The 16245-nt window shown below is 42.4% G+C and overlaps 1 long non-coding RNA gene across 1 annotated transcript in view; it reads left to right on the top strand.

Moving 5' to 3' along the window:
• Positions 1-13360, top strand: part of LOC114015238 (uncharacterized) — an 85197-nt gene extending 71837 nt beyond the window's left edge. The window contains exon 4 of the long non-coding RNA XR_008733356.1: positions 13135-13360. This is a non-coding gene — a long non-coding RNA (uncharacterized LOC114015238). The remainder of the gene's footprint in view (positions 1-13134) is intronic.
• The last annotated feature ends 2885 nt before the right edge of the window (positions 13361-16245 follow it).

The following is a 16245-nucleotide window of genomic DNA, read 5'->3' as shown; positions in this document are numbered from 1 at the left end:
CATCCCAAATTATGTTTGGCCCAGAACCACTGCCAACTTGCCTTGCAGATCACCCTGCACCCTGATCATAAAATTCCACTTGAAAAGAGAAAATTGAAAACAATTATGTTTTTTATGTGCTTCTGTGTGCCACTCCCTCTGGCCTTTCAGAGTCCGGGGACTGGCAAGGCACAGCCCAGGAGCCCTTCCCCGGCACACGGGCAGTATAGAAACATTAAGTGGGTAGCTGAAAGTAGTCTAATTTATTTGCTTTGTGTTTCCAGCCTTTTCATTTCTTGACAGTTACTTTGAAATCCCCTTTTTTCCCATGACAATTAATGCAGATCCTTTCTTTAGTAGGTCTGACCTTGGAGCAGGTAGCAAAGGGCAGCAGATATGCTAAAACTCTCCATACCGGAGACGGAGGTTCAAACCAGCTCAAGGCTAGAGTGGAAATGAGCTCAGCCAGCTGAATCCTGGCACCATTTGTCAATGGCATGAAATATCCCACCATTTTTCTTGCCCAGCACTGCGCAAAGAAGGAGATAGCAGGAATACAACAGCGGACAGTGCTGCTGGATGCCTGTGTGAGGACTCACCACCTGAATAGCAGGTAGTGCTACAGTGCAGAGAGAAGGGGCAGTTGCTGAATGCTCCAGGGATGTAGGGCTGCCATAGCCACAAATAGCAGCTGTTCTTGGAAACACGCTGGCAAAGCTAATTCTGGTACATAATGGGTAAATGCAGCTCTTCTTAAAGGAGTTTCATGGCAGTGCTATCACTCTCCCCTTATTTCTTATCAAAATCCTCTTACAAAAACATGATGCCAGTATATTATTTAATATGAGTGCTCTGGTATGACAGCGAAGAAGACCAGACAGGCCATGCATGACAGATAACTGTTGGCAGTTAAAGCTGCTACTAAAAATAAAGGAATTGATTTATTAAAGGGTTACAGAGAAAGGTTCTGCTTTCCAGCTGATGCCATGTACAGGGGCCCACATATTAAAGGTTTGAATTTGAGCTCAAGTACAACATGTAAGTCTTTACAGATTTATAAGTTTGCCTGTGATAATTTGCTACTGGGTTCAGGCCATTCTCCTAGTGATTTATAGTCTTGGTAGTTCTGAGCAATATTTGTTGCATCAGATAGTAGAGCCAACTTTAAGGGAACACTGGTATAGACGACACAAGCCTCGTACATTTGGGGATTTAAAAAATACCATCTATAGAGTGGCAGAATTGTGGGAAGTTCTTAAGGAAATCAGAAAGAAAAGACATGGACAATGTAACTACAGACACTCAGAAGCGGTCGGTGATTTTCTGAGTGTCTTAAGAAATGCTGCTACATCTAATTTTAGAAAAAAAATGGGCATCAGTACACTGAGAATCCATTTCTTCTATGTAAGCTGTGGCAAGAACACAGCATGGAGATATGCAATATATGCATCTTCTTCTGGAAACCTAGTCCTGTGAATTACTAATAAAGAAAAAAACAAAATTGCGGAACAAAAAAATCAACCCAAAACACCCCAAGGAAGATCTCAGACTGCCTATATGCTAACGCAGTTATTCAGCATTTGAGCTGTTTTATCCTGAAAAGAAACCATGTCCCAGCTAGGCATAGCTCTGCAGTCCTGTTAATGCAGGAACCCAATGAACATGGAAAGTCTGGATACAGAGTTCTGAGATCCTGCAGGAGGAGAAACAACTCCTCATTCAGTTCTGGATTTGAGAGACAGCTATTCAAGAAACAGTCTGTAATAATAAGCACAATCTAATTCAATTCAACAGTCTTTGTAGGACTGAGAAACAAACTAAACCTTCACTTCAGTGGCATTAGCATTTATCTTGAGGAAAGCCAACTTCATAAAAAATGAGGCAGAATATCAACAGCTAAGAGGGTAAAAACTTTTTCTGTGGCATGAAAATTATTTAAAAGTTCACATTAGATGCCCACTAAAATTTATAGCATCAAAAATTGCAGAAGGAACGAGTACAAGGAAAAGGGCTGTTTGCTTCAGCTGCAGATTTAAAAAAAGATACTTCAAGTAGAAGACATCCACTGAAGAGCAGTGGATGGACCAAAAAGAGGAAAACAAAAAAGAGAAAACTTGGCCAAGTTCAATATAAAATTTGTCATATGGCAGGGCAAAAAAGATTTTCAGAAACAACTCTTAAGAGGCAATTGAAGTAACAACTCAAGCGCATCAGAAATAAGAAACTTGTCAGATATTTTACACTGGCAGTTCATGATTAGGGTGTAATGGGTGCTCAAGGAAGAAAAGGCTACAGTGGAAAAGCCTAATAAATTCTTTTATCGGAGTTCACCAGGGAGGAGGTCAGTACTTTAAGAGAAATGAATCTGAAGCATTCTTTATTTGAAATGCTAGTAGAAAAACTTCCAGAACAGTTTTTTACAAAGTAAATGGTAACAGCCCTTCCAGACCAGAAGATATTCTGTGCTGATAAATGTAAAGTGATGCACATGAGGAAAATCAATTTCAATTGTAAATACATAGAAACGGGTTCCAAATTAGCTAGTGTCTCTCTGGAGTTACCTTGGAATCATAAATTTTCAGTTCAATGTTCAGCAGAGGTCAAAGAGGCACACAGAGTATGTTAGTAGTAATTAGGAAAGATCTAGACTGCAAAAGAAAAAAAGTCATTATGCTTCAAATGGCTTACATCCCGGTTGTTCTGGGTGTGCCATCTCAGACAACATTGCTGTAGAAATAGAAGGAGCCCAGAGATGGCTGGCAAGTACAACTGGATGGGTATGGAGCAGGTCCTGCGCACAGAAATCAAAAGGCTAGGGTTCATCGAAATGGAAAAAAAATGAGCGAGGGGTGTATGTATGGTTATATAAAATCATAAATAGCGTGGAGGAAGCGACTGCAAACAATTATTCACTGTTTCTTGTAAGGCAGAAATAAGTGGCACGAAATAAACCGATCAGGCCATAGACTTAAACAAACAAAAGGAAGTCCTTTTCTACACACAAAGCATAATCAAACCGTAGAGCTCATTGCCCAAAGTATAAATGGGTTCAAAAAGCAATTAGACAAATTCATGGAAGAAAAGTACATCAAGGGCTTATTAAGCACAGTGAAGTGGATCCAAGCTCCAATCTGGGACTCTTTAAACTGCAGATTACTGAAAAATGAGGAGGGGCATTGGCAGGGAATTTGCTTTCTTTGCTTTTTCTCTTTCTTATATTAATTTCTAAGCACCCACTACTAGCCATGGACAGAAAGACTATTCTGCTCCAGCTGGACGTTCGCTCTGAGACTAGAGGGTTGTTCTTAGGCTATTATCTTCCCTGTTGTAGGACTGTGCAGAAATAATTTCCAATAGCTGCCAGCCTTGTTTCTCCAAGGCCACTTCCTTTCACCCGTTGCGTAGGAGCAGCTGTAGGGGTGCAAAGCTGCTGCCTCTACAGGGAACCTCCTGTGTAAGCCAGGACCAAAGGTAGGCAGTGGGGGGTCTCGCTGGTGCTGCATTCTGCACCTGCCCACTGTATAAACCTGGAGCCGTTTGTGCCTTCAGCATTCACGCAAAGTCAGGGTCTGGGCGGAAATCTCCTAAAGGCTGCCCGGGGATCAGCTCATGGGTGACAGCCCGGGCAATAGGCACAAGGTGGGTGCTGATGGAAGTGCGCCAGGCTGACTAGCTCAGCTAACACTCCAGGCATCAAACTTCTGTTGCATAGACAAAGCTGGTGCTCAAAAGCATTCTTTGGTTTGTCCACTCCCAACTGATAAATGACCACTAATTCACTTTGCAGACCTTTTGAAACAGAGCTCCAAGGTCCGTGTGGTGGGTCCAGAGAGTGACAAATATGTAGCACTGAGGAAACCTGGAAGCACCATACCACTCTTATCACAGTTAATCTTTGGAGCCACTTAATCATACAAGGGCTTTCAGTTACTAAGGTCCTTTTTAATTTAGAGTGAGAGTGTGTGATAATTAGCCTTAACCAGGTCATTGATCTTAGGGGAATATACTCGCTGAGAACCTACATCCATCTTGCATACTTGTGGGAGGGAAGGGCTGATAAGCTTGACATCTCAGCTCACAGTATTAACAAGGCAGGTTAATGCCGCCCTTCTTCTAGGGTCCTTCACACCTAGCTGGCCGTGGAAATGGAAAGGTATTTCTCCCATAAGCCTGATTATTCCTTTGGATTCTGGAGTATAATTGTACTGACATGATTGGAGGGTTTTCACCTTTACCCACTTTAAGTGTATGCGTGTTCTGCATGACCTGCCATCCACTTCACAAATATTGCCAAGGTTTATGGACAGTTTCAATAGGGACTTTACTCCCTCCCTGATTCTGCTTCTCCCTGGGGCAAAGCTTCAATCCCAGGTCAACAACTTGCTGCCACGGTAAGAGCTGAGGTGCCACACATGTGCTGTCCAGCTTTCCATGGGCTGCAAGGTTGGAGATCATGAGAAACCAAGAAGAATAGATACATCTCAACGGCATGTCCCTTGCTTCAAGGACAGAGGGATAGAGGCCCTGAACAGGCACTGTTTCACACTAATATTGTCACATCTAATTTCTTCAAAATGAGCAATCAAATTAGCCAAAATCATTCAGCACCTGACATTTCATCACATGAGCCGCTTACTGTGACCATGCCTGTTCTCGACATTAGGCTCAAGCCCAAGGTCAAGCAGCAATCGTCATTCCTTATCACGCACCAGGTATTAAGGCCTGTTCAACATTAACACTGCAAGGGTTCTCATTGACCTTAAATTTTTAAATTTCTGCTTGGAAAGGCTCTCTTCTGGCTTTTCAAGATTTTTTTTTCTTTTTTGCAAATTTGGCTCTTTAGGAAATTCTACATGGACTAATATCTCACTTTCCCATTACAGCCTTTGTGGAAGACAAAGGAGAAGTGGGCTGGACCTCTCCCCTGCCCAGATTTCCCACATCATGTTGTTGTTATTGCCAGGTTGTGGTTTGTTATTTTTTTTTTCTTTTTTTCTTTTCTGGGTCTCCTGCCAAACATTTGTCTGCTTTGTCAGGTTTTTTTCCCGTTTTGTTTTTTGTTGGTGTTTTGTTTTGTTTTTTTTTTCTGGGGAAAAAAGCCTGTTTAATCTTAGCAAATGGGTTTTTTCCACTTCAATAGCCTCAAAATTTTCCCTGGGGAGCTGTAAGCCCTTTAAATATATTTAGGTTGCCAGATTTCTTATGTTCTCTCTCCAGGATGCCAATTTTGCTTCTAAGCTCTTGAGAAAGGGCCAGTCTCATCTTTTCTTGCACTTTGAAGCTGTTGTACACCACCTTCCCTCTTTTCTCTTTTCTTTTCTCAGTCCTCCTTAGGTTTAACACTTGTCCCTGAGGTAGCATAAAGGCCAGAAACCCTTCCCACGTTTGTGTTAAGCTCCTTATCCACTCCGGGGTTTTCATCCTGTATCCATCAGCAACTCATTCTGGTGTTTCATGACAGTCGTCCCCATGTGCATTGCTGTGCACCAGGCTGAAGAGACTAACCACAACTAAATGCTTCAATGGCTGTGCACCTTGCTCTGATTCAGAAGCTCCATGGGGGATTTTCTTTCTTTCTTTTTTTGATATTTCTTTTTTTTTTTTTTTTTTTTTTTAATCAGCTCTTTCCTCTTTAGGAAACTCGGTATGGTCCATTATCTCATCTTGCCCACAACAATTTTTGTGAAAGACAAAGGTGTTCCCAAGCTCCCTTTTTTCTACTGAACATCACCCCTGGAACACTTGCTGGGTGTGGAAATCCCAGAACAAAACGGCATCCTGGGATCTATCCAGTTCCTTATGACCCAAACTTCTTTTCCAGATATCTCAATTTGTTTCTGTAACACTTGAGCATGATCAGACAAAGATACAGTGCCTAACAAGTCTCACCGCACATGTGGGAACCAGCCGGGTTCAATTACGAGAGGAAAGTGATTCCAGCCTGCAAACTGAAGGCAAGACAGCTTATGGTGTCTGTAACTGAACCAGCAAATGAGTTGTATAATACGTGACCTCTGGGACAAACATAAGTACCTTCTTCAGATGTTGGCAGGTTTATAAACAATGCAAAGGAAACAGAAGGAAAAAAAATGCAGCTGAAGTGTTCTGTGATGACCTGAGGAGAAGAAAGATTTACACTGCTGACTGACTGGCTTCATGGTGAGCTTGGAGCGGTGTAAGCAATGTGTCTTCAGACACTGGGGAATAGGCAAGGCTACTCAATAAAAAGTGCTGTTTATTTTATAATCAACAGTTCTAACACGAGAACCTCTCGGGTTCTCTTATTCATGATGATAAATTATTTCTGGGATCAATGGGATTCCCTTTTACTGGCCCCCTACTTAACATATATAAAAATATGCACACATTAATGTGCTTAAATAGCACCTTTCCAGCCAGGAATTAAAAACATGCTACACACATTATTCCATTAATATGTCAAGGCTGTTATTAGCCTAAGACAAGCTTTCGCCAAGACACTGTCCATCTGGTGTCACTAAGGTGCAGAAGGGATTTAATAAGCCAGAAGTGCATCTGGGAACAGACTACGGGTGCCCTCATCTGTGCTTTAATGAGCGTGTGTTCATCTCAGAGAGATACAGGGCTGCAGTGTGCCAGGAATACTGCTGTTGTCCACCAGCATTCTGGGAATGGGGAATTATTCCCGTGGCTCATCAGAAAATGGAATTTCCATCTTGTGGGGAAGGACAAGATTTCTCTGGTTGTTTTAATCACGAACCAGGACAACAAGTTAAAACATTGCATTTTTATTTTCATGAACCAAAATCTTCTGAAAATGTTTCCTTTCAGTCTTATCAGAACCCTCAGCCATGACATTGAATTGCTTGCAAATCCGTTCAAATAATAGTTGCAGTGCACTCACGTACAGAAAAACATGAGACCTGTTGCACTTAAAATCTCAAGTCGCTGCTTGGTTAACCTGGAGCTCTGCAGCATGACCTTGGACCTGAATGCTAAAAAAGCAGCTGAAGAAAGAAAAGGGTCCAGGTGTAATTACAGCAGGAACCCGGCTAGTGAGAAACACAGAGCAAAACACAAATAGGATTAGCTTCCATGAAACCTGGACAACGGCGGTGTAATTTATACAGGGTTCTTTAACTTGTCAGCATCGTTCTCGCTTTCTGGGCTCCACTCTTTTTATCTCAGAGCAGGAGAAGGCTACTGTTGTTCTCCTGCCAGACCCAATAGCCTTCAGGCAGATTTAAGAGAAAGTGGCTGTGGGAAATGAAGATTAACACTCTGGAGACAGGTGAGATTATCTCGTTGAAGGTCATTATAGTTTCCATAAATCGAATATATATGTCTGTATACACACACTAATGTCCAGCAGATCTACAGCACAAGGTATAAATGGAAAGCCTGGGGAATATTTAATCACGGGGACTTACCATATGGGTCTGGGTGAGGCAATGTGCTGTGCAAGTGGCACAAAGAGAACTGGCTAGGAGCTGCTAATAGACATGCAAGGAAGCATGCGTGACAGACCCAGTGTGTGGGTCTGTGTGTGAGTGTGCCTTTACCTTTTCTCTAATAGAAGAACAAAAATGAATCAACCAGTAATTAAAAAAATCCTCAGCCTATTTATGAAAAAAAAAGTAAATCTTTCCATAAGTATTTGTATTATGGAACAGAAGCTCTGAATCCAAATGCTCCCTTTATTGAAGTATTTGCTCCCACAGTGCAATTCCGGTTGCCTGTTTTTTTGATAGCCCGTTTTTTGTTTGCTGTGTTTGGGACAGGGTTATTGTTCTGAGTTGTGGGTGGCCAAATTAGTCACTTGTGTGTACAAAGCACAGTGTGCATACTACATCTTCCTCTTGTTTCACCTGTCACCACAGGGCCACAAACACCAGACATAAACCAGGCATCCTCACTAGAGAATGGCCAGAGTGGGGGTATCCCGAGGTGGAGCTTGGAGCCTGGCATGGGACAATTCACACTGCCTGGCTCAGCAATGAGCAGGGCTTAGGAAAACCAAAGCAATTTCCCTAACCCTGTTCTGCCTGGGTCCCCAGCCCTCACCAGTACAGCCACAGCCCTTCCCTGAATGTCACTGTTAGCAGAGAGAGTCAACGGCAAAGTAAAGGGCTCTGTCAGGACATGAAAATATGACTCTTCTGTAACAGCAATGAACTGCATGTCTGATTTAAACAAGAAAATCAGTTTTCTGGTCGAATCGGCTCTAGGCTTCAAAATATATGAAATGCAACAAGCTGCAGGTTTAGCACAGGGCTCGTCACTGGGTTGTGAAAACACTGCAAACCACTTTCGTTTTGATCTGGTGAGTGCCACATCTGCAGATGGCTGGACAGGTCTGCGTAGCAGCTCACAGACAGTTATTGCGTGTGCTGCATGCATTCCGTCCCCTCATTACGTAGCAGCTCCAGCAAACACTTGTTGATTGTGCTTCTCTAATTAGTTTTTCAGGGTAGGTTGTCAGTCACCTTCTTTCTGTCTCTGATCAATTATGGATCTGCCTGGCCATATGTCTACCTCTGGAGAAACCATCCCTCCAGCCAGGGCAAGACCTACCTGGGCTGGAGGGGGAGAAGGTGAGTGAGCAGCAGGATTGAGAAGGAGCCCAAGATGGGAATTCGCTGAAGGATTTGCTTGCTATGGATTAGTGAGGCCATGAGCTCTGTGCCCTGTGCAATGTTGCCAGAAACCAAGCATTTGCATTGCAGGGAGGCGGCTTTCTTCTGTCCCAGACCCAGGTCTGGCTCTGTAGTCTCTCTTCCAGCTGTGTGTTCCTCCTTAGTGCAGATATCAATCAAAGCAAGAACCTGAAGATTGGTTGTATAAGGGGAAAAGGGGCCCATCCGAACACGGCACCTCTGGGGTTCCTCGGATCTTCTGCCACTGCCTTTTTGCTCTTGCCAACAACAGCTTGTGCTTAGAAGGTGTAAGGCTGTTTCCTGAGCTCTGCAGCTCATACATTCGCTGGGTCAGCAGATCCCCAATGCCATAGGTAGAGGGACAGGCATGAATCAATCCATAGTCTCTTGGCTGGAGCTGTGCTGCTGCAGCAATCCAAATACCTGCCAGCGACGTCAAATGAAGCACCGCTCACTTTTTCAAGGAGACTTTATATGAGCTTTTGTTTTTATTTATGAAATAAAAGTCAGGAAGAACATATTAAGTTATCTGTGCAGGGGAGAGCATAATTGTCTCTTTGGGGTGGCTGTGGAGGAGTTCAGTCACCTGGGGAGCATGGTGAGCATCCCCTCATCAGAAGAGATCATCTCCAACTTTTCCACAGGACCTCAGAACCCTTCAGCATTGATGCCCATTATCTTGGGGTGCCACTGAGGCTGCATGAAGTTGTGTACCAAGAGTAAGTATGAATGATCATAGGTAATCATCTGAGCAATGGAACACTGATCTTGCCACAGTGAAGAAAAGTGTTGTTTTCTTTTTTCTGATGTATTCTGTTAAAAAAGAAGCCCGATGTTGTATGACAAATAATTCAGACTTGTTTATTACAATCTCAGGAAAAGCAGCAGAACCTCAAAGGTAGCAACCTGGCAATAAGTGGCTTTTATGTACCTTTCATTAGACCAGCAGAGTGTCCTAGGGACTTATTTCCAGACAGGTTCCCACCAGGATCCAGAGGTAAATCAGGTGGCAATCCTGAAAAAACGAAGGAGAGATGGGATGCAAAATGGGCCATGTCCTGACTTCGCTAGCTCTGCCCCAGGCACTGTGAGCCCCTCATACTGGCAAGGGTAATGTGAATGAAGTAGAGGTTGACATAGAGGAATGCAATAATATGAACATGTAGAGGCATCACTTGTGGCTGGGGCTCCTTGGTTTCGGCATTCTGTCACTACCAACTGAGATATATTTCCTCCCCAGGAGGGAATATGATCTGAATAAGACAGGAAAGGAGTAATAGGAAGTATTATTCTTCCAGTGTAACAGATAGGCAGCTGAGGCAAGCAACTAAATCACACCTCTTTAGTGAGCCTGCAACAGAAATTGGTCTTAAATCTGCATCTCCCGGGGCCTATTGCAACACTTAAGCCACAAAATCAGTTTCTTTCCCTGTAGACTATCTTCCTTCCCTGTACAAATGCTCAACCGGTGTTCAGCTGTTCTGCAAAACAGGGCTGGCCAACTCAGAGGACCAGCCTTTCTCGTGAGTCTCCCAGTGCTGCTCACTCGGAAATACCTTCAGCAAGCTGGAGGATCAGAGAAGGCCCTTGGAAAAACTGGCAATTAATCCCTCAGGTTCCATCTTCCACTTCACCTAAATAGTGACTGTCCACACGAACCACACAAGTCAGCCACACTTCATTTAATGATGACTTTTAATACAAGTCACACATGGAAGTAGCTCCGTGCCAGTGTTTTCTAACCTCCATCCACTAGAGACGGCTTTGTCAGATGTGCTCATATCCCCTCCCTCCATGCCAAGGAGTGGATTTGCTCTCATTCTTTCTGTCCATCTTTACCATCACACTTTTTCCATCTTCTCATTTCCTTTAGACGAGAAAAGCAGCATAAGGACAGAGCATGTTTTATGTTCTGGTTGCAATGAGATGGAGATTGTCTTTAAAGCCTGGTGCCTGATGGATCTGAGCTGTCTCTTGCTATCCAAGCAAAATTAGAACACGGTCACCCATCATCTTACCAGCTGGCCATTTTTTGAAACTGGGGATATAAGTGGTCTTTTGAGCAGATACAAATTCATACACCTGCCACTTCCTCCAGTCTTTCCTCTCTCTCTCATTTGCAAACCATGTTTGGGGGACATGGAAAGAGGCATGAAGCAAAATATTAGACATATATGTCACCTGTCAGGTTTTTTTTTTTGTGTGTGTGTGTGTGTGATCTTACTAATCATAGCTTTGAGCATGCTAACACAGTGAAAATAATATCTAGTGATAAATGTTACTGATAGTGAACCTCAAAAAGTATCGGTGAAGATTCATCTGCCTGGACATCTCTCTGAATCTTATCGAGCCATCTGAAGTTCTAGCATCTGTGAAAGCGTGCTGTCAGAGACAGACTGCCTCACTAGCAGAGGTGCGTGTGTAAGGGATTCTTTTTTTCCAGTGCTGGATGATCAGAAAGGACATTGATTTTCCAAATACACATTTTAAAAAATGTTCTCAACAAACAAAAGGTAAACTTGTAAATTGGAGTGGTTCAGTTGAAAGATTTATGGTGAACTAAAAACAAAGTTTCTTTTAGCTTTTGATATTTTTTTGGAAATATATCCCAAAATACTCATGCCTTTTTTTTTCTTTTCCAAAACCTTCACTTTCTTGAGTTAAAATGACTGACTGAATTGACCAACATTAATGAAATGTCTGGACTAAATTGACCAAGCTGTATTTACTGTTTAAGAAACAAACAAACAAACCTACACACACACACACACCCAAAACACCTTTCATACAGAGATCCAACCCTATCAGAAAAAACTTTCTGACGCCATCACAGTCTTACTGCTTTATTCAGATTGTCATTAAAATAACTAAGGTGAATGATTTGCCAAAATTTGCTCTAGTTTGGTTTGGGACATAAATAACTTCTTTGAATTTTTTATGTTGCCTGAACATTGCTGTCAGCTTTCACAAACCAGGCAGCATACCATCTTCCTTATTTAACAGAATTTTAGAAGAATTTGAATCAGCTTCTTAGAGCAGAATAAAGCAATTAATAGGGCAACATCAAAGACAAATTTTTAATAGGATCTGACCACTTAATTCCCTGTCTGGCTGCTGAGTATTGGTAAACCTAATCAGAGCTGGCAATAAATAAAATGTTTGTGACATCAGCAGTTCTGCCTGAACACTCAACATGGAAAAAGCAAGGCTCTTTATCAGCAGTGGAGACACTGGTATCTTGGGAACATGGGAGGCTTGCACAAGCATCCAGGAATTCAGTTCTTTATTCAGATCCTTGGCTAATATTCTCAGCACTTCTTAGTCTGCAGATCTTGGCTGAAAATCACATGCTAACATGCCCTTTGCTATTACCGGGGCAGGATATTGACTGTAGAGGTCTGAGTGGTAAACACCATGGAGACACCTTTGCCTTGGCATTTCTGCACTCTGCATGCCGAATGGGAGTGGGAGGAGCAGCAGCAATCAACATGTATATTTTAAGTTAACCACACTCCCCTCCGCCCCCCCCTTTTTGAATCAGAAAAGAGCCTTGCTTTAGAAGTTAAGTAAAAGGATTGGGGGAAAAAAATAAAGGAGATTCATAGTTTGTCCTTTCCCAGCCATTGAATTTCGGTATACCACTGGGGCAAATACTGCTGCAGTGTCAACACAGGAAAAAAAAAAATCTTGATGAGCAATACTTAAATAAGCCTACTGAAAGCAGAGCCTCCACATCATCACAGACTTCAGAGCTCTCATTCTTTGCTTACAATATGCAGACAGTTTAATGGTATCAGGTTTGTCCTGCTTTACCTACTGGTGCAAATGAGATTGCTGCTCAGATCAGGAATACCCATTTTCTTAACACAAGCACCTGACCGTGCTCCCCTTTGGCTTTCTGGCACCCGTAAGCAGAGGAAAACTGGAACCGCGTGGCAAGCACACTGCAGTGTGAACCAGCTAAAAGATGTCTATGTGGCAGGAGATGAGTCCCTTAGGGATAACTTCAGAGGTGTTCAGGAGGAGTTCTGCTAGGCAGAGGAAAAGATGGGACCATTTGGCCAACTTTCAGACATGTCTCTTCTCCCGTGGGTATGAACCGTGGGGAAGTGCTGGGTTTCTACAGCCTGCGAGCTCTGTGCCTGCCACCGCTCAGCCTTACTGGCGCATCTCTGTGCCACACTCAGTGGCACAAGCCCCAGCCTGCCATCCCATTCACTTTGTGCAGCACTGACAAAAAACCTGGGCGAAACACCAACCTGGGTTGAAATCAGCTGGTGAACTTACCAGTGCCTGGGGGAAGAGCCCACCCAATCATCTTGGCAGTCAGCAAAGTCAGGAGCGGTTGGAGAATTATATTTGCTTTGCTCAAAACATGTTGCAATTTAATGAGAAAGAATTAGAAGCTTGATGTCACAAATACTACAGTTCCTTTACAGGCTGAAGGAAAAAGACTGGCAAAGGATAAGCAGAAATGCTCTCTACTGAAGTACGTTTTATTTTCATTTTTTTTTGCTAGGTACCTGTTAATTAGGATGAAAGTGGGAAACGCTATCTAACAAGGTTCCTGGGAGCAAACTGGAAAAAGCATTAATGAATTCAACATTACGAGATGGTTCCTAAGCAACAGAACATTTCAGCTGAATATTAACTCTAGTCACAAGGAGAGAAAAAAATGGTCTCAAGAATAACCTAAATGTCAGTGAATTAAGGCAATGTCCCTTCTGTGCAGAACTGCTATTGGACATCTTACGGCAAGCGTGGTTTGGGTAATGTTTGAACAAACTGGTGGCTGACAGTTTAATTTCCAGACTTTTTTGGGATTCATTTGCTGCTTTAGTATTACTCATAATTACGACTGTTTATAATAAAGCATCTTAGAAGATGAGGTAAATCACAATGGAAAGACATAAATCCTGTAACATCAAATTTTATAGAAACATACTCCCATGAGTGTACCATCCATGAGTATAGACTAGCCACAGTGTCTCTTCAAGTTGAAAAGAGATGAACATTGCAAAATAGTGGTATAGAAGTTAGGTTTTGAGAGATGAGAGTACCAATGGGAGGATTATGTAGCTATTTGGCCAGCTAGTGTGTAGTTAGACGTGGCCAAAACATTGATCAGTACAAAAAGTGGGATTGCATACCCCAAGATAGGTTACCACAGATGTTAAGTAGTAGCCAAGCAGCTGACTAAGGGGAAGAAATCATTAGGCCATGGAAGTTCAGATTTTTTCAATCACGTTATCATATTCCCAGACAAAAATCAAAAGTCCATCACTTTCTTCTGTGCCTAAGCAGGATTTTATTTCTTAAAGATATACAAAGGATAAAGCTTTCCATCCTTAAAATTATAACTCTTACCCTTTGAGTATGCAGTGAAGTTTCTGAAGATGTACAAGTAAATTAATTTGTTTATGAAATAAAATAAATCATAAATTCAGTCCCTTCAAAGAAGAGCAGCATCTAAGATGATTTCCTCTTTGTTCCAAATGGTTTGAGAAGACTGGAAATACAAACTCACGTAAATCAAGAACTTGCAGCCTAGTTATATTTAAATAGATTAAGTTAATGACTGTATCTGAGCTTGTGTAATTTTATGGAGGTTACCAACATTCTTCTGGTTGACAACCAAGGGAAATCTAGTTCAGAGCAAATGGGGAAAGTGTGAATGTTGGGACACTGGTATGTTTTGGCAGCTCTGCCAATGCAAATCAGGCAGTAAGTGCCAGTTGTCGGTGTTTGCCGGCAGCTATCTCAGAGCCGTGGTTTGCAACCTGCAAAGTCTATGGACTAGTTGTGCCCACGAAAGAAAACCAAATCAAGCAAGTTCTTACAATGTGATATATTAAAAGAGGTTTTTAGTTTCTCTAGTATATGTGTAGACTTACAAAGACTGAAATTCAATATGAAAATCTGCCCTTAAAATTAATTTTAAAAAATACAATTTAAGGCAGATTCTATATAACTGCTAATCTGTAGCACTATTATCTAATAACAGTCTCCTTGGGTTTCTTTCCCAGTCTTGTATGACATTTCTGATAGTTAAGGGAAAACAGAGATAAAATTGAAAAGCTTTGCTAGACAAAAATGAAGTTAAAGTGGAGTTTAAATTGCATCATGTGTGTAATGTACAGGTGAAAACTTTTTGAAAGAGACTGCAATTAGCCCCCAAACCAAATCTTGCAAAACCTGGTTCAGATTTATTACGCTGAAAAGAAAAAAAATAATTTTACATTCAAGTAGGAAAAGTAAAGGTGATAAGAGATCTCAACGCTGTCTGCAGTGCTTATACTGGGGTGAGAATGTGTGAAACATAATTGAATGAGTTTTTAAAGACCAACACTTAGAAGGTGATGATATTGAGTATCTGTTAAGTGTAACCACTTTCTTATTTCATGGCGTGACAGTGGCCAGGCTAGGATGGCTCAGTGCTTCTTCATGTGACATCTGAGCACTGGAGCAAAAGAGCTTTGTCCATGATGGTCAAAAAGAATACAGCTAAAGGAGGATCTGCTTTGGGCTGCTGTATTTTTAATTTTCCTTTTTTTTTTTCTCTTTCTTTTTTTGCCTTGGCCCATTGAATCCATTTCCCCTCGTACCTTTTTCTCTACGTATGCCTACACAGTGGAGAAGCAGTCCCCACCTAAAAATAACCTGGTTTTATTCAGTGCAAAGCATTAGCAACCTTGCATGCAGGGCTGGAGCAGGCACTCGGATCTAACGGGCTGCACGGCATCAGGCAGTGAGGGAGAAGGTGGTTCGGGTGAAGTAAAAGCCTCCGAAGGGCAGGGAAAGAAACACTGTGCATGACAGCGTGCACCACGCAGAAGGTTCTGCTTCACTAGGAACTGTTAATTGTCCTCCACGTGGAATTAACTCTCCACTCATCCCAACTACTACTGCTGCATCTAAATCTTCTCTTTAATGGGCTCTCAGGGAGCAAGCGGCGTGCAACCTGAACTGTGCTTGCCACTACATCAATCTTCCCCTCATCACTCTCACGCTATGCAGCAATTGAGAGGAACAAGTATCGAATAGAGCCACTTGCCCTGGCTGTAATTCCTGACCCTGAGCTGCTTTTCCAGTGCTCAGAGAGGGATTTTCTCAAAGAGGGAGGGTATTTTCGCAAGAGCATTTCCCACAGTGGAGAAAAACCTTGGGATTGGGCAAGAGGGAAGAAGGGATTCTGGGCTGGGCAACAGAAAACAAAAATGTCTATGGGAGGGCCAACAGAGAAAGCAGAGGGATCTGCACGTTTTCAGGCAGGAGGCACCTCTTGATTTGGAAGGCTGATCTGATGCATTAGAGACAGGCTTTGGCTGTAAGCAGTCTAGGATCAGATCTGCTTCTGTGTTTTCACAGTCTCCAGCACAATGGGATTGTGGAAATAAATAGGAATAAAAGTGGTTGGTTTGAGGAGGGAGCAAGATAAGGAGCTCATTGGGAAGACCAGGGCAGGTAGCCTTTATTTCCATGATCGCCTGGGGATCCTGACTTGAGAAAGAGATCTGGTTAATTATAACTGGTCAGGCATGCCATTCATTTGATCAGGGAGCTGAAGTGTGTGTACACAACTTCAGGAATCCAGTAATTGTTTGTAAGAAGCAAAGGGTCAAGGTGAACA

Source organism: Falco cherrug, chromosome 7 (assembly GCF_023634085.1).
Source record: "Falco cherrug isolate bFalChe1 chromosome 7, bFalChe1.pri, whole genome shotgun sequence".
Lineage (NCBI taxonomy): Eukaryota > Metazoa > Chordata > Aves > Falconiformes > Falconidae > Falco > Falco cherrug.
This window is presented reverse-complemented; position numbering and strand designations above follow the sequence as displayed.